This window comes from Oncorhynchus mykiss, chromosome 25, assembly GCF_057628025.1.
Source record: "Oncorhynchus mykiss isolate SJ-2025 chromosome 25, ASM5762802v1, whole genome shotgun sequence".
NCBI lineage: Eukaryota > Metazoa > Chordata > Actinopteri > Salmoniformes > Salmonidae > Oncorhynchus > Oncorhynchus mykiss.
Genome location: NC_143046.1, coordinates 79,744,407 through 79,765,000, shown reverse-complemented (window position 1 = coordinate 79,765,000; position 20,594 = coordinate 79,744,407). Strand labels below are relative to the sequence as shown.

Below are 20,594 nucleotides of genomic sequence, written 5' to 3'. Positions count from 1 at the left end.
CAGTGCAAGAGGTGTCATTGCAGTCCCTGGTTTGAATCCAGGCTGCATCACATCCAGCTGTGATTGGGAATCCCATAGGGTGGCGCAAAATTGGCCCAGCATTGTCCGGGTTTGGCTGAGGTAGGCCGTCATTGTAAAAAAAAAAAACTGTGTTATCTGACTTGCCTAGTTAAATAAAGGTTAAATAAAAATCTCCACCCATCTCCACTCAGATACTGTAGATTGAACCATCTAGGACTGCAGTGGGAGAGTCAGGGGTTCCGTCCAAAATGGCACCTATTTCCTAAATACTGCACCTTTTTTGACCAGGGCCCATAGAGCTTTGGTCAAAAGTAGAGCACTATAAAGGGAATAGGGTGCCATTAGTGATGCAGACGGTGGCTGGTGGGGGATGGGACTTTGAGCTGAGCTCAGCAGGAATAAATGATGCATGAAAGAGTTAATCAATACTGACATCTTGGTTGGTTGGTTGGACAAGTAGCTAGGCTCCAGGTTCACTAGCAGGGTTCAGGTGTGTGTGTGTGTGTGTGTGTGTGTGTGTGTGTGTGTGTGTGTGTGTGTGTGTGTGTGTGTGTGTGTGTGTGTGTGTGTGTGTGTGCGTGTGCAATGGTGCGTGCGTGCGTGTGTCTGTTTTGTGTACATGGACTAACCAGCTAAGTAGAGAGAGAGGCTGGTCGGGTAGGACTGGTCGGGTAGGACTGTTCAGGTAGGAGCAGTCAGGTAGGAGTGGTTGGGTAGGACTGGTCGGGTATGACCGGTCAGCAGTGGTGGAAAAAGTACCCAATTTTCCTGCTTGAGTAAAAGTAAAGATACAGTGCCTTGCGAAAGTATTCGGCCCCCTTGAACTTTGCGACCTTTTGCCACATTTCAGGCTTCAAACATAAAGATATAAAACTGTATTTTTTTGTGAAGAATCAACAACAAGTGGGACACAATCATGAAGTGGAACGACATTTATTGGATATTTCAAACTTTTTTAACAAATCAAAAACTGAAAAATTGAGCGTGCAAAATTATTCAGCCCCCTTAAGTTAATACTTTGTCACCTTTTGCTGCGATTACAGCTGTAAGTCGCTTGGGGTATTTCTCTATCAGTTTTGCACATCGAGAGACTGACATTTTTTCCCATTCCTCCTTGCAAAACAGCTCGAGCTCAGTGAGGTTGGATGGAGAGCATTTGTGAACAGCAGTTTTCAGTTCTTTCCACAGATTCTCGATTGGATTCAGGTCTGGACTTTGACTTGGCCATTCTAACACCTGGATGTGTTTATTTTTGAACCATTCCATTGTAGATTTTGCTTTATGTTTTGGATCATTGTCTTGTTGGAAGACAAATCTCCGTCCCAGTCTCAGGTCTTTTGCAGACTCCATCAGGTTTTCTTCCAGAATGGTCCTGTATTTGGCTCCATCCATCTTCCCATCAATTTTAACATTCTTCCCTGTCCCCGCTGAAGAAAAGCAGGCCCAAACCATGATGCTGCCACCACCATGTTTGACAGTGGGGATGGTGTGTTCAGCTGTGTTGCTTTTACGCCAAACATAACGTTTTGCATTGTTGCCAAAAAGTTCCATTTTGGTTTCATCTGACCAGAGCACCTTCTTCCACATGTTTGGTGTGTCTCCCAGGTGGCTTGTGGCAAACTTTAAACAACACTTTTTATGGATATCTTTAAGAAAATGCTTTCTTCTTGCCACTCTTCCATAAAGGCCAGATTTGTGCAATATACGACTGATTGTTGTCCTATGGACAGAGTCTCCCACCTCAGCTGTAGATCTCTGCAGTTCATCCAGAGTGATCATGGGCCTCTTGGCTGCATCTCTGATCAGTCTTCTCCTTGTATGAGCTGAAAGTTTAGAGGGACGGCCAGGTCTTGGTAGATTTGCAGTGGTCTGATACTCCTTCCAATTCAATATTATCGCTTGCACAGTGCTCCTTGGAATGTTTAAAGCTTGGGAAATCTTTTTGTATCCAAATCCGGCTTTAAACTTCTTCACAACAGTATCTCGGACCTGCCTGGTGTGTTCCTTGTTCTTCATGATGCTCTCTGCGCTTTTAACGGACCTCTGAGACTATCACAGTGCAGGTGCATTTATACGGAGACTTGATTACACACAGGTGGATTGTATTTATCATCATTAGTCATTTTAGGTCAACATTGGATCATTCAGAGATCCTCACTGAACTTCTGGAGAGAGTTTGCTGCACTGAAAGTAAAGGGGCTGAATAATTTTGCACGCCCAATTTTTCAGTTTTTGATTTGTTAAAAAAGTTTGAAATATCCAATAAATGTCGTTCCACTTCATGATTGTGTCCCACTTGTTGTTGATTCTTCACAAAAAATACAGTTTTATATCTTTATGTTTGAAGCCTGAAATGTGGCAAAAGGTCGCAAAGTTCAAGGGGGCCGAATACTTTCGCAAGGCACTGTACCTTAAAAGAAAATGACTCAAGAAAAAGTAAAAGTCATCCAGTAAAATACTACTTGAGTTAAAAGTCTAAAAGTATTTAGTTTTAAATGTACTTACGTATCAAAATTAAAAGTATAAATCATTTAAAATGTCTTATATAAAGCAAACCAGATGACACATACAAAAAAATAAAAATAGTAGGAATGGTCGGGTAGGAATGGTCGAGTAGGACTGGCCGGGGAGGAGTGGTCGGGTAGGAATGGTCGAGTAGGGCTGGCCGGGGAGGAGTGGTCGGGTAGGAATGGTCGAGTAGGACTGGCCGGGGAGGAGTGGTTGGGTAGGAGTGGTCGAGTAGGACTGGTCGGATAGGAATGGTCGAGTAGGACTGGTCGGGTAGGAGTGGTCGGGTAGGAGTGGTTGGGCAGTAGTGGTCGGGTACGAGTGGTCGAGTAGGACTGGTCGGGTAGGAGTGGTCGGGTAGGAGTGGTCGGATAGGAATGGTTAAGTAGGACTGGTCGGGTAGGAATGGTCGAGTAGGACTGGTCGGGTAGGAGTGGTCGGGTAGGAATGGTCGAGTAGGACTGGTCGGGTACGAGTGGTCGGGTAGGAGTGGTCGGGTAGGAATGGTCGGGTAGGACTGGTCGGGTAGGGGTGGTCGGGTAGCGGTGGTCGGGTAGGAATGGTCGAGTAGGAATGGTCGAGTAGGACTGGTCGAGTAGGACTGGTCGGGTAAGACTGGTCGGGTAGGACTGGTCGAGTAGGAATGGTCGAGTAGGACTGGTCGGGTAGGACTGGTCGAGTAGGACTGGTCGGGTAGGACTGGTCGAGTAGGACTGGTCGAGTAGGAGTGGTCGAGTAGGACTGGTCGAGTAGGAGTGGTCGAGTAGGACTGGTCGAGTAGGACTGGTCGAGTAGGAGTGGTCGAGTAGGACTGGTCGGGTAGGAGTGGTCGGGTAGGAGTGCCGGCAACGATAGCGTCTAAAGTCTACTTTCAGGGACCAGACATCTGTTAAAGTATTTTCTAAAAGTCCTCTACTGAACTGAACCTGCTGCTGACATACATTACCAGTCAAAAGTTTGGACACACCTACTCATTCAAGGGCTTTTCTTTATTTGTACTATTTTATACATTGTAGAATAATAGTGAAAACATAAAAACTATGAAATAACACATATGGAATCATATAGTAACCGTAAAAGTGTTAAACAAATCCAAATATATTTAATTTTGAGATTCTTCAAAGTAGCCAACCTTTGCCTTGATGACAACTTTGCACTCTCTTAGCATTCTCTCAATCAGCTTCACCTGGAATGTTTTTCAAACATTGTTGAAGGAGTTCCCACATATGCTGAGCACTTGTTGGCTGCTTTTCCTTCACTCTGCGGTCCAACTCATCCCAAACCATCTCAATTGGGTTGAGGTCGGGTGATTGTGGAGGCCAGGTCATCTGATGCAGCAGTCCATCACTTACAGAGCCTGGGGGTGTGTTGGGGCATTGTCCCATTGAAAACAAATGATAGTCCCGCTAAGCGCAAACCAGAAGGGATGGCGTATTGCTGCAGAATGCTGTGGTAGCCATGCTGGTTAAGTGTGCCTTGAATTCTAAATAAACCACACCTCCTCCATGCTCCACAGTGGGAACTACAAATGCAGAGATCATCCGTTCACCTTCTCTGCGTCTCACAAAGACACAGCGTTTGGAACCAAAAATCGCAAATTTGGACTCATCAGACCAAAGGACAGATTTCCACCTTTCTAATGTCAGTTGCTCATGTTTCTTGGGCCAAGCAAGTCTCTTTTTATTATTGGTGTCCTTTAGTAGTGGTTTCTTTGCAGAAATTTGACCATGAAGTCCTGAGATTCACCCTGTCTACTCTGAACAGTTAATGTTGAGATGTGTCTGTTACTTGAACTTTGTGAAGCATTTATTTGGGCTGCAATTTCTGAGACTGGGAACTCTAATGAACTTTTACTCTGCAGCAGAGATAACTCTGGGTCTTCCTTTCCTGTGGCGGTGCTCATGAGAGCCAGTTTCATCATAGCGCTTGATGGTTTTTGCGACTGCACTTGAAGAAACTTTCAAAGTTCTTGAAATTTTCCGGATTGACTGACTTCATGTCTTAAAGTAATGATGGACTGTTGTTTCTCTTTGCTTATTTTACCAAATAGGGCAATCTTCTGTGTACCACCCTTACCTTGTCACAGCACAGCAGATTGGCTCAAACACATTAAGAAATAAATAAATTCCACAAATTAATTTTTAACAAGACACAGCTGCTATTTGAAATGCATTCCAGGTGACTACCTCATGAAGCTGGTTAAGAGAATGCCAATAGTGTGCAAAGCTATCATCAAGGCAAAGGGTGGCTACTTCGAAGAATCTCAAATATAAACTAGATTTAGATTTGTTTAACACTTTTTTTGGTTACTTCTTGATTTCATATGTGTTATTTCATAGTTTGGATGTCTTCGCTATTATTCTACAATGTAGAAAATAGTAAAAATAAAGAAAAAACCTGGAATGAGTAAATGTGTCCAAACCTTTGACTGGTCTTGTAAACTTAAAATCAGCCAGGGAGAAAGTCTGAAACCCTTCCACTGTAGATTGTCGACTCCCCAGTCGGAAAAGAGAGCAAAGGCTTTTCTTCTGAAGAGCTGTGACAGAAAGATTTCCATACGATGTGTGGAGCATGGAACTGCCTCGACCATTCACACTTGTTTGAATGTGATGTTCTTGAACGCTCGCCAGGCCAGTCAGTCCCCCTCGTCACAGCACTTAGCCAACACACACAGTAACTCGAGGGGAGAGACAGAGCACACACAGTGCTGCACACATTCTGGTATGAGTTTGAGGACGGCAGGGTACAGAGAAGGGGGGGGGGGGGGGGGGGGGGGTGACGACCACAATGTTCTCATCTCTTTTACTCACCCCTATTAGTATATTTTGTTCCTCCTAAATTCTGTAGTGGTCCTGAGGCAAGTCCAGTAAACCAGCTCAGATGTCCTCTTCATTCAGAGCAAATTCAATTTCTCTTTGACTCTCTCCCTGAAGCCTTTAATGTTTATTCAACTATATTGAAACCCTTGCAAAGACACGAAATGCACTGAGTAATTTACTATCACTGTACGCAATCCATTTCACTGTTTGGATACCCTAAGAGACCCCATAGGACTCTAGTCAAAAGTATTGCATTTGGGATGCAGGCATTGTGCACCTCCTGTTTTTCCTCTTGGACAGAAAATGTGTTATATTGCAGTGTTAAGAAGCAATCAACTCACATCAAATCAGTGCAGAGGATGTTCATATTGCTCTGTATTACTGCAGCCTTGCTGCCTGTACTGCACGCTTATACAGTATCACACACTTCCATGCTGTATTCATTTGCTTAGTGCTGCTGCCTTCACCCCCTCAGCTCTCTCACTCTCACTCCCCACCAGTCTGAACCTCTATGCAAAACTGGAGAATCCACTGTGGGTAAAAGAAAAGCAGAATTAAGGTCTCATGCACTCTCTCTTGTCAATGCCGTTCTTGGAGGCACAGGGAGAAAGGAACACTTTCATCTGCCCCTGTACCTCCACTTCCTCCACATTATTTCTCGCTGCATGGTTCTAGAGCATCACTGATGTAGTGAGGTTCCGGGAGGACATAGGTGTGCAGCAGGAGACTTCCCAGTTCTTCTCAGTTCCCTAACATGTACCAAGCATGTGTATGTAATGTTTGTGTGTGTGTGTGTGTTTAGTGTTTGTGCAGTTTGTGTGTGTGTATGTGATGAAGAATATGCAGCTGAGAGCTGGACACATGCGCAGCAGAGCTGTTATGTAAGCCATGTTAACCCCATCAGCGATGGATTCACTAGCATACTGTAGCATACTGTTGCTGACATGTACTAAGTGTGTGTGTGTGTGTGTGTGTGTGTGTGTGTGTGTGTGTGTGTGTGTGTGTGTGTGTGTGTGTGTGTGTGTGTGTGTGTGTGTGTGTGTGTGTGTGTGAAAGAGATACTGTTGCTTACGTAGCCAGACATCAAGAGTTCCAGGATGATGGTCCTATTCGGTTATTCTTTATTTACTCTAAGTTCTTTCTTGATGAAGTCTAAAGTTACAGTTTTGTAAAGAGGCAATTTTCCTCTCTAAAAATACCATGTCTCCTTGTAAAAGGTCAACGGTTATATTTTTGGATAAACTTGTGGAGAGAGAGAGAGAGAGAGAGAGAAAGAGAGCGAGAGAGAAGAGAGAGAGAGTGTGACTACACTGGGTGAGGTCATTCTACTCTTTGTCTGAGGTCTGTATAATGCCCTGAAAAAAGTGGCCAGTTTTATTAGACGCAGGTGTTTCTACCAAGTGGAGAAACGGTCGAACAGAACTTTGAACACTGTTGAATAAGTTTAGTTAACCCTCATGGATTGCAGTGATGGTTGTGCTCTCTCCGCCTACATCTCTGTTTTTATAAATAGCAACAATTGTTTCTGAGAGACGTAGTTCTCAGGTTGACCCGTAGCCATCTGCGTAGCTAGACAGGTATGATCCGAGAAGAGGAATACAGATGCATGCTAGATATTTTTCTTCCCTCTTTCCTTCTTCCTTTCATTCCTTCTGATTTCTCAAGTCATTGCTCTCATTCCATATGATCTCATTTACTGTCTACTTGACTTTTTATGTTAATTAAAATGTTATATAATCATTACTGATGCATTTTAATCTATGACAACTTTATTAGAGGGAAGGAAGAACAAAAGACGAGGTCATTAGGAGTATGTCCAATTAACAGTATAGCATATGCATAAATAATGAATGAACGCCCCTCTCATCTTTTATACCCAAATTCACCCCAACTAACTGATCTGTACATGAGCAAAGAGCACAGTACATACAATGGTATTGCAATAGGCTTTGTTTGGTTTGTTTTGGCTTAAAATGCAGAAGAGATTTGTATCCTTTATTTAGTTTTGTGGAAACTTGTCTTTTGTATCTTTTGTTATCATTGTGCCTGTACTTGTGATTGTCTTGTTTAGTTGTTTAGCCTTGAAAGAATGTGGAAGATGCAGGCTGTGACATCAGCAGGTCTTTTATTTATCGCCTCAGACTATTCAGTTACCAGTTTGGCTGTCGTTTTCTTTATCTCAATCGTCTTTGAGATAAATTATCTTGTTCTTTAATAACATAATGCCTCTGTCAAGAAAGACCTCTATGATTTGAGGAATCAATCAGCAGATTGTTGTCTGTTACTTGTCTTTATTTCTGAATGTTCTTTCTGTCGGCCTCCCTAGTGGCACAGTGGTCTAAGGCTCTGCATCGCAGTGCTAGCTGTGCCTCTGGAGATCCTGGTTTGAGCCCAGGCTCTGTCGAAGGCCGCTGCCGACGGGGAGACCCATGGGGCTGCGCACAATTGGCCCAGCGTCAGCCTGGTTAGGGGAGGGTTTGGCCGGCAGGGGTGTTCTTGTCCCATCATGCTCTAGCGACTCCTGTGGCGAGCCAGGTGCAGTGCACGCTGACACAGTCGCCAGGTGTTCCGGGTTAAGTGGGTATTGTGTCAAGAAGCAGTGCGGCTTGTTTGGGTTGTGTTTCGGAGAGGATGCACAGATCTCGGCCTCTCCCGAGTCCGTACAGGAGTTGCAGCAATGAGACAAGACTGTAACTACCAATTAGAAAAAATAAATATAAAAGCCCACACTTTTATCTCTGATCTCCGTATAAGGAACCTACCTACCTGCAGTTAAAACAACTAGTTTTGACCTCACAAACACATTGACTGAGTCCCAATTGGCACCCTATTGCCTTTTTAGTGCACTACTTTTGACCAGGGCCCAAGTAGTGCACTATATAGGGAATAGAGTGCCATTTAAGACACACACTAAGTTCACCTGAGAGTCAGACATGTAGGTGCTTCTGACTCGTAACAGCTGGAGTGGAAACTAAAATGAAATCCCAGTATGAGTCTTACTGTGCTCTGCTGTAGTTTGGTCTTTTTATTTCTGATAGAGACTACAGTGTTGTTATACCATGTCTTCAAATGGGTAGTAACCTCACATATCACATTTAGATGCAATGCAAAATCCAGGAATTGTTTGCATATGGAAATGCTTCTGTGTTTTGGTTTCCCGGTATCGTCCATGTTGGTTTCCGGCACTCTGCTTTAGGTAGGGTTTGAACAGAGGTAGTATCCGAAATGGCACCCTATTCCATATGGGCTCTCTATGGGCCCTGGTCAAAAGTAGTGCAGAACATAGCGGATAGGGTGCATTTACAACAAACAAACTCCTACTCAACCCACATTATAAAAACCCTTCCTTTCCTGTCAGGAATTACCTTTAACAACAGGATATGTTTAGTCATGTAAATGCAATTTCCTTAAAATGCCATACAAACCTGCAGTACAGTGGGGTTTGGGTTCCTAGGTTTAACCTTTGGGCTATGGAGTTTAGTTACAGGTCTGTACGTGAAAAGGTAGTGGGATCCTTGCTTTCACCTATTTGACCCAATTGGACCAGCTACCTGAAGGAAGGAGGCATGACTTTCTGGTATGTAGAGTGATTGTGAAAAATATGCAAATGACAGATAAGGTGAAGGAAGGAGTGGACACACTTTTTAGTTCTAGTATTGTTCAGGCCCCGCCTCTGTCCTTACCAAACAGGTCTCTGTCTCACCGAGCTAATCATTGGTGATGTCTAGCCACTTCACCCCCCCTAAGTTTATTATGGTCTTAATAGCACAGTTTCGAGTTAAACAAGAACCTGATTGATCCTTGCTCTGTGACAATGGATCTGCACCAAGAAACACACTATGCAACCCATAATTACTGCTGATTGCTTTTATGTATTGGTGATTGTAGTTCAGAAGAAGGAGTTATTCTTCAGTTGGTGATTGTAGTTCAGAAGAAGGAGTTATTCTTCAGTTGGTGATTGTAGTTCAGAAAAAGGAGTTATTCTTCGGTAAGTGATTGTAGTTCAGAAGAAGGAGTTATTCTTCAGTTGGTGATTGTAGTTCAGAAGAAGGAGTTAGTCTTCAGTTGGTGATTGTAGTTCAGAAGAAGGAGTTATTCTTCAGTTGGTGATTGTAGTTCAGAAGAAGGAGTTAGTCTTCAGTTGGTGATTGTAGTTCAGAAGAAGGAGTTAGTCTTCAGTTGGTGATTGTAGTTCAGAAGAAGGAGTTAGTCTTCAGTTGGTGATTGTAGTTCAGAAGGAGTTATTCTTCAGTTGGTGATTGTAGTTCAGAAGAAGGAGTTAGTCTTCAGTTGGTGATTGTAGTTCAGAAGAAGGAGTTATTCTTCAGTAAGTAGGTTTATATGTTGATTTGCTGGTTGGCAACTATAAAAATAGAACAGTTTGAATAAATATGGAAAAACTGGTCAGCAAGATCACATCACTGAAGCTTATGTAGCTATTGCACATGTGCAGTTGAAGTCAGAAGTGTACATACACTTAAAACTCGTTTTTCAACCACTCCACAAATTTCTTGTTAACAAACTATAGTTCTGGCAAGTCGGTTAGGACATCTACTTTGTGCATGACACAAGTAATTTTTCCAACAATTGTTTACAGACAGATTATTTCACTGCCCGAAAAAGGAGAGGGACCAACTTTGAAGGAAGTCGTGACAACAGGTCTGGTTCATCCTTGGGAGCAATTTCCAAATGTCTGAAGGTACCACTTTCATCTGTACAAACAATAGTACGCAAGTATTAACACCATGAGACTACGCAGCCATCATACCGCTCAGGAAGGAGACGCGTTCTGTCTCCTAGAGATTAACGTACTTTGGTGCGAAAAGTGCAAATCAATTACAGAAGAACAGCAAAGGACCTTGTGAAGATGCTGGAGGAAACAGGTACAAAAGTATCTATATCCACAGTAAAACGAGTCCTATTTCTACAGAACCTGAAAGGCCGCTCAGCAAGGAAGAAGCCATTGCTCCGAAACTGCCATAAAAAAGCCAGACTACGGTTTGCAACTGCACATGGTGACAAAGATCGTACTTTTTGGAGAAATGTCCTCTAGTCTGATGAAACAAAAACAAAACTGTTTGGCCATAATGACCATCGTTATGTTTGGAGGAAAAAGGGGGAGGCTTGCAAGAACACCATCCCAACCGTGAAGCACAGGGGTGGCATCATCATGTTGTGGGGGTGCTTTGCTGCAGGAGGGACTGGTGCACTTCACAAAATGGATGGCATCATGAGGAAAGAAAATTATGTTGATATATTGAAGCAACATCTCAAGATATCGGTCAGGAAGTTAAAGCTTGGTCACAAATGGGTCTTCCAAATGGACAATGACCCCAAGCATACTTCCAAAGTTGTGTCAAAAAGGCTTAATGACAACAAAGTCAAGGTATTGGAGTGGCCATCACAAAGCCCATAGAAAATGTGTGGGCAGAACTGAAAAAGTGTGTGCGAGCAAGGAGGAGGCCTACCAACCTGACTCGGTTATACCAGCTCTGTCAGGAGAAATGGGTCACAATTCACCCAACTTATTGTGGGAAGCTTATGGAAGGCTACCCGAAACGTTCGATCCAACTTAAACAATTTAAAGGCAATGCTACCAAATACTAATTGAGTGTATGTAAACTTCTGACCCACTGGGAATGTGATGAAAGAAATAAAAGCTGAAATAAATAATTCTCTCTACTATTATTCTGACATTTCACATTCTTAAAATAAAGTGGTGATCCTCACTGACCTAATTTTTACTCTGACGAAATGTCAGGAATTGTGAAAAACTGAGTTTAAATGTATTTGGCTAAGGTATATTTAAACTTCCGACTTCAACTGTACATGAATGTGTGTGTGTGTGTGTGTGTACAGTGTGCGTGTGTATGTGTGTGAGAGAATAAAACTATACTTTTAGATTGATGGATGGATAATTGATTTCACAAACCTCTGTGTGAACTAGTCTATTGATTAGCTGTAAAAAAGAATATAGATCATGTTCGGATAGAAATTAAATAGGTTATTGGTTATTTACACATTTTTACCTACGGAGGCTTACATAAACATACTTCTATAAACATTTCCACTACCCTTTCTTTTAAAGGCCTAATGCATCCATTTTTATCTCAATATCAAATCATTTCTGGGTAATAATTAAGTACCTTACTGTAATATTTTTCCATGAAAATGGCTATTTATCAAAACTATTTATCAAAACAAGAATTCCCGCTAGGACTATCTGGGAGGGGTCTGAGTGGGGAGGGGAAGGGGAAAGGCACCTGAAAGCGGAAAACTAGTTGTTATTGGCATAGAGGTTTGTAACTCTATTTATTATTGGTTTATTAACTAATTTACCGCCTGGTGATGTCACCAGGCAAGGCAAAACTTCACCCATGCTGATAATAGAATGTCCTGTGTAGATTGGATTTCCAACCAGCAACTATCAGGAAATAACACTGATCAAATCTTTTCACACTTTTACAGTGTTAGTTTCATCAATTGTTGTGCAATATGATACAAAACATAGAACAAAAATAATTTGCACTGCATTTCGCCTGTAAAGGTGCATTCTGGGATTCAAACAACAACATTGTACCCCTCTTTTTCTCCCCAATTTTGATCTTGTCCCATTGCGGCAACTCCCCAATGGGCTCTGGAGAGGCGAAAGTGAAGTCATGCATCCTCCGAAACATTACCCGCCTAATTGCGTTTCTTAACACCAGCCAGCTTAACTCTGAAGCCAGCCGCACCAATGTGTCGGAGGAAACTCTGTTCAACTGGCGACCGGGGTCAGCCTGCAGGCGCCCGGCCCGCCGCAAGGAGTCGCTAGGGTGCGATGAGCCAAGTAAAGCCCCACTGGCCAAAACCCTCCCCTAACCCGGACGACGCTGGGCCAAACCCTCCCCTAACCCGGACGATGCTGGGCCAAACCCTCCCCATACCCGGACGACGCTGGGCCAAACCCTCCCCTTACCCAGACGATGCTGGGCCAAACCCTCCCCTAACCCGGACGACGCTGGGCCAAACCCTCCCCATACCCGGACGACGCTGGGCCAAACCCTCCCCTTACCCAGACGACGCTGGGCCAAACCCTCCCCATACCCGGACGACGCTGGGCCAAACCCTCCCCTTACCCAGACGATGCTGGGCCAAACCCTCCCCTAACCCGGACGACGCTGGGCCAATTGTGCGCCGTCCTATGGGACTCCCAGCCACGGCCGGTTGTGGCACAACCCGGGAATGAACCCCTGTCTGTAGTAACGCCTCTAGCACTGCAATGCAGTGCCTTAGACTGGGAGGCCCCAGATTCAGCCTTTTATGGTGTGTGCGGAGGATATTTTTTATTAACACTGGAGAACTTTTCTATGGTAACCATACCCCGTTGGGAATAGCTATTTGTGTTCCATTATCTTCCTACTGAGAAATACATACGCTGTATTTCTATTGGCTAATCCCAAACATAAGAATAAGATATAGTCGTTTTTCAATTAGACACGGACGGTGAGGCCTATATAGAACAAGGAAAGGTTATCTAAAAAGAGATATACACACACCGGTAATTCCTCTAGTTATATAACCCCTTTCGTTAAGACACAAGCAGCAGTGTCTTAAGGGAATCCCCTATCATGGTTGTTTTTGAATGAATATTTTACTGAAAGCTCCTCTTTGATATTCACAGCTATTGTATACAGTAGTTGCTCTGCCGTCTGCACAGTACAGAATGCAGCAGCTGTGATGTGATGAAACCAAACCAAGGACCTGATTTAAATGCAAAGCAACATAAATCAACAGGAGGGATGTATTGAGAGTGGGTGAACCCAGCATCCATCCATCCATCCATCCATCCATCCAACACATTTATTTAATCTTTCTCGCCTACTTTCAAAGCAGATTCCGTACTCTCTGTTCCTTCCGACTGCTGTGAGGTGCGTAGGAGGTGGTGCCAGTCAGGCAGTCAAACAGGTCTGTGTCCCAAATGGCACCCCATTCCCTACACAGGGCCCATAGGGACTATATAGGGAATAGAGTGCCATTTTGGACACATCAGGACATCTGGAAGCATTCTGATACCCAGGGAGGAAGATTCCTGCCCCCCCCCCCCCCCCCCCCCAGCCCTCCTCTTCTTCTTCACTGGCTCTAATTGGCTAGCAATGAGGCAGAACTTTGCAGAGGCACTAGCTGCTGACAAGATCGCCCTCAATCACACTTTATTTTGTTCATTAGTGGTAATTGCTTTCTGATGGAGGAATGCGACTGTTTGTCATGGTGTTGGACTTTGATGTTGTTCTTTTATCTATCATATTGACTTCAATCGTCAGTAAAGGGAAAATGTTGCTTAAAAAGGATGTCAATATTGGATCAGATACTTTTCTCTTAGGCAGGGATTTAATCCAAACAAGCGCGATCGGATTCGATCCCGGTCTTAGTCTATTATACTTGCTTCTGGCACACTTTCCACACGTTCCACACGTTCCACACTTTCCACACGTTCCACACGTTCCACACGTTCCACACTTTCCACACGTTCCACACGTTCCACACTTTCCACACGTTCCACACGTTCCACACGTTCCACACTTTCCACACGTTCCACACTTTCCTAAGAGATGTTTATATGTTTATATCCATCATGCTGATGCAGAGTTGTATGGTAAGCTCTGACATTACTGCTTGTTCCTTTAAAGGAATAATTATCACATGAACAGTGGGTGGATTTACCCTGCAAAGATACACTAAACTCCTACAAGAACAGCCTTTGTCAATACACATCTAGTAGTTACAGATCTGTGTCATTACACATCTAGTATTTACAGATCTGTGTCATTACGCCTCTAGTATTTACAGATCTGTGTCATTACGCATCTAGTATTTACAGATCTGTGTCTTTACGCATTTAGTATTTACAGATCTGTGTCATTGCACATCTAATATTTACAGATCTGTGTTCAATAAAAGCACTGAGTGCTAATTGCCTCTTAATGATAATTGTTCCGTCCCACTGTGCTGTCCCCCATCTGTTTGACACTCTGAGATGGTATAAAAGAGTTGGGACAGAATGTTAAACAGGACAATGATATCCCAGTAAAAGGCTTTCTCTACCATATATTTGAATCTCAGTAGGTTGCTTCTCAGCTGGCTCCACCACTCTTTGCATGGCAAGCAAATGTGAGCGGCCTCACTGTTCTCACGAAGTCTGTGTTTGTCTAAAGCCAGCGCCAACACACTGAGCCAAAAGAGAAGGAACGGGGGTATATAGAATATATACAGTACCAGTCAAAAGTTTAGGCACACCTACTCGTTCAAGGATTTTTCTTAATTTAAAAAAATATATTTTCTACATTGTAGAGTAATAGTGAAGGCATCTAAACTATGAAATAACACATATGGAATCATGTGGTAACCAAAAAAGTGTTAAACAAATCCAAATATATGTTATACTTGAGATTCTTTAAAGTAGCCACCCTTTGCCTTGATGACAGCTCTTGGCATTCTCTCAACCAGCTTCACCTGGAAAGCTTTTCCAACAGTCTTGAAGGAGTTCCCACATATACTGAGCACGTGTTGGCTGCTTTTCCTTCGCTCTGCGGTCCAACTCATCCCAAACTCTCAATTGGGTTGAGGTCAAGTGATCGTGGAGGCCAGGTCATCTGATGCAACACTCCATCACTCTCCTTCTTGGTCAAATAGCCCTTACACAGCCTGGATGTATTTTGGGTCATTGTCCTGTTGAAAAACAAATGATAGTCCCACTTAACATAACCCAGATGGGATGGTATCGTTGCAGAAGGCTGTGGTAGCCATGCTGGTTGAGTGTGCCTTGAATTCTAAATAAATCACAGACAGTTTCACCAGCAAAGCACCATCACACTTCCTCCTCCATGCTTCACAGTTGGAACGACACATGCGGAGATTATCTGTTCACCTTTTCTGCGTCTCACAAAGACACGGCGGTTCAAACCAAAAATCTTACATTTGGACTCATCAGACCAAAGGTCAGATTTCCACCGGTCTAATGTCCATTGCTCGTGTTTCTCGGCCAAAGCAAGTCTCTTCTTCTTATTGGTGTGCTTTGGTAATGGTTTCTTTGCAGTAATTCGACCATTCATGCATTCATGCAGTCTCCTCTGGACAGTTGATATAGAGATGTGCCTGTTACTTGAACTCTGAAGCATTTATTTTGGCTGCAATTTCTGAGGCTGCAGCAGAGGTAACTCTGGGTCTTCCTTTCCTGTGGCGGTCCTCATGAGAGCCAGTTTCAACGTAGCGCTTGATGGTTTTTGCAACTGCACTTGAAGAAACTTTCAAAGTTCTTGACTGTTGTTTCACTTTGCTAATTTGAGCTTTTCTTGCCATAATATAGACTTGGTCTTTTACCAAATAGGGCAACCTTCTCTATACCACCCCTACCTACCTTGTTACTACACAACTGATTGACACCTGTTAACTGAAATGCGTTCCAGGTGACTACCTCATGAAGCTGGTTGAGAGTATGCCAAGAGTGTGCAAAGCTGTCATCAAGGCAAAGGGTGGCTACTTTGAAGAATCTCAAATATAAAATATATTTTTATTTGATTTAAACTTGTTTGGTTACTATATGATTCCATATGTGTTATTTCATAGTTTTGATGTTTTCACTATTATTCTACAATGTAGAAAATAGTAAAAATAAAGAAAAACCCTTGAATGATTAGGTGTGTCCAAACTTTTGACTGGTGCTGTATGGCTGGCTGCCAAGAGCCTAGGGCCGAAATGTCCCTCTTTGTTTTGAAACTTTGTATCAACAAATCTTTTTTTTTTATTAAATGGAGAATGTCTCATCTCAACTTCTGATGTATTATTCGATTATTTAAGGGAGCACCTCTTCTCCAGTTGTTCGAACACAAAACCCCTTTTTGCCTTGCCAACTACCTATCTAATTTATTTATATGATAATATAGGATTATTAGATTACAATCATGACATTTCCTCTGCCGCTGCAGACATTGAGGCTTCAGTTTCTCCTCGATATTGGATTAACCTGATAAATCCTAACAATAGAAAGAGTATCCATGGTAACAGCAGTATTATCTAATAAGATATGAGCTGCCTTCAAAACTAACAATAGCCCGGATAAGATGAGGGTAGATAGAGTGCATAGAGAATTTATTGTCAAACTGTACATGTTGACACATGGACATTCATAGTGAACAACAGTGAGCTTGAATTTGACATACCAGACAGACGAGAGGTACTGGTTCTCGGTTGCGAACCAAATGGCATACTATTCAATACATAATGCACTACTTGTGACCAGACTCCTATGGGCTCTGTTGAAAGTGTGTGCACTATATAGGGAATAGGGGGCAATTTGGGATGCCTTAGTTCCACACAAAGAATGACCTCATCTTTAATGGCAGTGCAGCCAGAGATCTGGAATAATGTCACTGCTCTCAGGATGTGACATCAGGGCTTTGGGCATATAGAAAATAGATGTCACGCTGGTATAAAGGATTTGTTGACAGGGGCACAAAAACATAATAATAATACACCCAAAACAAACACGTATACAAAACACTGGGATGTACTCAAACCAAAGAAAGAGGGTAAACCTCGCTGAACGACCTGGTACCCGTAATACACAATGCACAAAACATGCAGCACAGAAGCTGTAACAACGCACAGGTACTCACACGACCAACGGACATGGGAACAATAACCGACAAGGACAATGGGGAACAGAGGGCACATATAAACTCAGCAAAAAAATAAACATCCCTTCTTCAGGACCCCGTCTTTCAAAGGTAATTCGTAAAAATCCAAATAACTTCACAGATCTTCATTGTAAAGGGTTTTAACACTGTTTCCCATGCTTGTTCAATGAACCATAAACAAGTAATGAACATGCACCTGTGGATCGATCATTAAGACACTAACAACTTACAGACGGTAGAAAATTAAGGTCACAGTTATGAAAACTTAGGACACTAAAGAGGCCTTTCTACTGACTGAAAAACACCAAAAGAAAGATGCCCAGGGTCCCTGCTCATCTGCGTGAACATGCCTTAGGCATGCTGCAAGGAGGCATGAGGACTGCAGATATGGCCAGGGCAATAAATTGCAATGTCCATACTGAGACACCTAAGACAGCGCTACAGGGAGACAAGACAGACAGCTGATCGTCCTCGCAGTGGCAGACAACGTGTAACCACACTTTTACAGGATCGGTACTTCTGAACATCACACCTGTGGGACAGGTACAGGATGGCAACAACAACTTCCTGAGTTACACCAGGAATGCACAATCCCTCCATCAGTGCTCAGACTGTCCGTTATAGGCTGAGAGAGGCTGGACTGAGGGCTTGTTGGCCTGTTGTAAGGCAAGTCCTCACCAGCACAAACCCACCGTCGCTGGACCAGACAGGACTGGCAAAAAGTGCTCTTCACTGACGAGTCGAGGTTTTGTCTCACCAGGGGTGATGGTTGGATTCACGTTTATTGTCAAAGGAATGAGCGTTACACCGACGCCTGTACTCTGGAGCGGGATCTATTTGGAGGTGGAGGGTCCGTCATGGTCTGGGGCGGTTTGTCACAGCATCATCGGACTGAGCTTGTTGTCATTGCAGGCAATCTCAACACTGTGCGTTACAGGGAAGACATCCTCCTCCCTCATGTGATAACCTTCCTGCAGGATCATCCTGACATGACCCTCCAGCATGACAATGCCACTAGCCGTACTGCTCGTTCTGTGCGTGATTTCCTGCAAGACAGGAATGTCAGTGTTCTGCCATGGCCAGCGAAGAGCCCGGATCTCAATTCCATTGAGAACGTCTGGGACCTGTTGGATCGGAGGGTGAGGGCTAGGGACATTCCCCCCAGAAATGTCCATGAACTCGCAGGTGCCTTGTTGGAAGAGTGGGGTAACATCTCACAGCAGAACTGGCACAGCAGAACTGGCAAATCTGGTGCAGTCCATGAGGAGGAGATGCACTGCAGTACTTAATGCAGCTGGTGGCCACTTTTGATTTTGACCCACCCTTTGTTCAGGGACACATTATTCCATTTCTGTTAGTCACATGTGTGCGGAACTTGTTCAGTCTCAGTTGTTGAATCTTGTTATGTTCATACAAATATTTACACATGTAAAGTTTGCTGAAAATAAACGCAGTTGATAGTGAGAGGATGTTTCTTTTTTTGCTGAGTTTATAACATACTAATCAGGGGAAATGGGAACCAGGTGTGTGTAATCAGACAAGACAGTCCGGGGTTGATGAAAATGACTGTTGTGAAGACAGTATGACCCCCTCCCCCTTCCCATACTAGAATGGGGACTGTTGTGAAGACAGTATGACCCCTTCCCATACTAGAATGGGGACTGTTGTAAAGAGTATGACCCCTTCCCATACTAGAATGGGGACTGTTGTAAAGACAGTATGACCCTCTTCCCCTTCCCATACTAGAATGGGGACTGTTGTAAAGACAGTATGACCCCCTTCCCATACTAGAATGGGGACAGTTGTCAAGACAGTATGACCCCCTCCACCTTCCCATACTATAATGGGGACTGTTGTGAAGACAGTATGACCCCCTCCCCCTTCCCATACTATAATGGGGACTGTTGTGAAGACAGTATGACCCCTTCCCATACTAGAATGGGGACTGTTGTAAAGACAGTATGACCCCCTTCCCCTTCCCATACTAGAATGGGGACTGTTGTAAAGACAGTATGACCCCCTCCACCTTCCCATACTATAATGGGGACTGTTGTTGGCTGGTTTCCATCTGGTTGCTGGCACTGGGAGAGGTGGAACGCTGGGAAATGGCCCCTTCATTATAGAGACATGCACTATACACACACAGACAGTAACACACACACACACACACACGCACACACACACGCACACACACACATGCACACACACACACACACACACACACACACACACACACACACACACACACACACACACACACACACACACACACACACACACACACACACACACACACACACACACACACACACAGAGAGAGAACAGGGTTTAGCAGAAGGTCAACAGAACTAAACAGACTTGAGATTCGAGTGGGTCCAGAAGCAGCGTGACATAATATTTCATAATACCGCCCAACCGAAACGCTACAGTAAGGCTCTCTGCAGAGGACCTTCCTTTTTGGCCCAGAGTATGTTATTCCTAGAGCGGAGCAGTATTTTGGATCATGTACCTGGAAAATTAGATCAACAGTGAGTTATGGATGGCCATGGTTATTAAAGTTTCAGTGTGTTTTATTTCACTAGCCTGTCATGACATGGGTGTTTTCAAAAAGTGGCTAATTGACACAAATCACTGTCCTCATCAGAGAGGAGGTGTACATAATGTACTGTGTATTACTGTGAATAACACAGTGTATCACAGTGTCACACAAGCAGCTGAACAAGTATCAATTACACAGCACTTTATCTATGAGCTCGACTTGTTCTTAGGCTATGAGCTCATCATGTTCTTGGGCTATGAGCTCATCATGTTCTTGGGCTATGAGCTCATCATGTTCTTGGGCTATGAGCTCATCATGTTCTTAGGCTATGAGCAAATAGGATACAATATAATAAAACAGTCTGATAGAATGTAAACATCAGTTTATGATGATTAATAGTCTTATATGCTTAGTGTGACACTACAAACAGAAATACATGAAGAGCTCAGTGTTAATTACTAAGCTTTCTTATGTAATCTCCTGGGGGTTCTTTCCTCCTGCCTGCAACCGATTCTCTTTCCCAGAGCAAGAGCAGGAGCCTGCTTTTACTGCAGTGTGACTGTGTGTGTGTGTGTGTGTCTCCCCTTCTCTCTGTTTCTGCATGTCTCTGTCTGAACGTGTGTGTGTTGTGTCTCCGAGTGTGTCTATGTGTGTGTGTGTGTGTGTGTGTGTGTGTGTGTGTGTGTGTGTGTGTGTGTGTGTGTGTGTGTGTGTGTGTGTGTGTGTGTGTGTGTGTGTTACCGTCTGTGTGTGTATAGTGCATGTCTCTATAATGAATGGGCCATTTCCCAACGTTCCACCACTCCCAGTGCCAGCAACCAGACGGAAACCAGCCAACAACCGGCCGCAAACCAGCCAGCAACCTTAAAGACACAAAGAGCCTGGCTGGTCTGGGCCAGGGGCTAGGGCTGGTCTGGGGCTTGGCGACAGCTTGGAGCACTCAGCTGTGACAGAGAGTGAGAGAGAGTACAGAGAGTGTGTTGGGGGGAGCAGAGGCTTAGAGTGAGGCCTACTCAGGGTCCAGTGATAGCA

At 43.8% G+C, this 20,594-nt stretch overlaps 1 protein-coding gene across 2 annotated transcripts in view; it reads left to right on the top strand.

The window, feature by feature from the left end:
• The window catches only part of LOC110505812 (uncharacterized), a 52,468-nt gene that overhangs the window by 7,348 nt on the left and 24,526 nt on the right, over positions 1-20,594 (top strand). The gene's annotated exons all lie outside the window — the stretch shown is intronic.